This window comes from Humulus lupulus, chromosome 6, assembly GCF_963169125.1.
Source record: "Humulus lupulus chromosome 6, drHumLupu1.1, whole genome shotgun sequence".
NCBI lineage: Eukaryota > Viridiplantae > Streptophyta > Magnoliopsida > Rosales > Cannabaceae > Humulus > Humulus lupulus.
Genome location: NC_084798.1, coordinates 173,811,595 through 173,813,252, shown reverse-complemented (window position 1 = coordinate 173,813,252; position 1,658 = coordinate 173,811,595). Strand labels below are relative to the sequence as shown.

The window sequence follows — 1,658 nt, the reverse complement described above, 5'->3', positions numbered from 1 at the left end:
ACAAAGTTCTCTATCAATATCTCTACCACCAATAGAACAAGGAATTGTGAAGCTGCCTGAATTTTTCAATTTAGAAGGAATTTTATTATGCAATATAGCACTATAACCTTCAATCAAAGCCACCGTTTCAAATTCTCCAAGCCTCATATTTTTAGTTAAAATATCCTTAAAAAATTTCACATAGTTGGGCATTTGTTCCAAAGCTTCCACCAACGGTATATTGATGTGAAGCTGTTTTAAAACATCTAAAAATATTCGGAATTGACCATCTTGTTGCTGCTTTTGAAACCACTGAGGAAATGGTGGAGGTGACTTGCTCATAGGCTTCTCAGTTACATTTTGCTGAGGAATTACGGCACTAATTGCTTCAAGATCAGCATTTTACATGGTCGAACTCACCACTTTGTCTTCCTTTTCCATACTCCTTTGGATTGAAGTGGGCTCACTGTTTCTCTTAGAATTATCCTCAGTCAACTCCAGATTTCTATCACTCCTCAAGGTAACCGCCTTGTATCGCTCCTTACCATCTCTTCTTGGATTTTAAGTATCACTAGGCGAGGTGCCTTGAGGTCTAGTCCTTAGCTCATTAGCTAGCTACCCCACTTGAATTTCTAAGTTCCTCAAGGATGCCGCTTGGCTCTGAATCACAACATTATTCTTAGCCATATATTCTTTCATTATACTCTCCAAAGAGCTTGATTGCGACACTTGAGGAGGAGGTGGTTGAGCTCTTTGTTGTTGTTGAGAAAACCCAAGTGGATATGTAGGCTTGTTGTGCCTTGGTGCTCCGCTTGAACTAGCTCATTGACCCCCCTATGAGAAGTTTGGATGCTGCCTCCTCCCCGGATTATAAGAGTTCGAATATAGGTTATTACGGATGGCAATTTGATTTCCCACATAAAAAACCGAGGCAGAATTCGAAGGATAACTCTTAAATGTGTCCCCATCTCCACAATAAACACAAGACACACCAACAACTTGTCCCATAGAAGCTGGTTGTACTATTCCCCCAAACTCATGTTCTTGAGAAGGTTAGTCATTGAAGAAATTTGAGCGGTCAAAGTTGTCAATGCATCCACTTCAAGTATATCAGCCACTTTTCGACTTGTTGAGACTCTAGCATTGGACCATTGATAATTGTTTCTAGCTATCATCTCCAAAATCTCATAGGCTTCATTGTAGGACTTAGAGAGAATAGCCTCATTAGCTGAAGCATCTAACACCATGCGAGTGGAAGAATTGAGCCCATTATAGAATGTTTCCATTTGTATACAATGTGGGATCCCATGGTGTGGGAATTTTCTCAATAACTCCTTAAATCTCTCCCAAGCTTCAGAAAATGATTCATCTTCCAGCTGCTGAAATGACATGATTTCATTGCGAAACTTGGTGGGAGGAAAGTACTTCATCAAGAATTTTTCAGCCAACTCATTCCATGTAGTCACTGAGTCGGGAGGAAGGGTGTTTAGCCAAGCTCTAGCTCGATCCTTCAAAGAGAAAGGGAGCAATTTTAACCTTAGGGCCTCATCACTCACTCCTTGTAGCTTGAAAGAATCATTCACCTCAAAAAATGAACGAAGATGAAGATGAGGATCCTCAGTAGGCAGCCCACTAAATTGACCCACTGTTTCCAACATTTGGAACATCACGGGCTTTAA

General features: G+C 40.6%; 1 non-coding gene across 1 annotated transcript; it reads left to right on the top strand.

Annotated features, from left to right (window-relative positions):
• The first annotated feature begins 1,281 nt into the window (after window positions 1-1,281).
• LOC133787690 (small nucleolar RNA R71) lies at window positions 1,282-1,388 on the top strand. Its single transcript, XR_009872694.1, has one exon. It is a non-coding gene; the product is annotated as a small nucleolar RNA R71 (small nucleolar RNA).
• The last annotated feature ends 270 nt before the right edge of the window (window positions 1,389-1,658 follow it).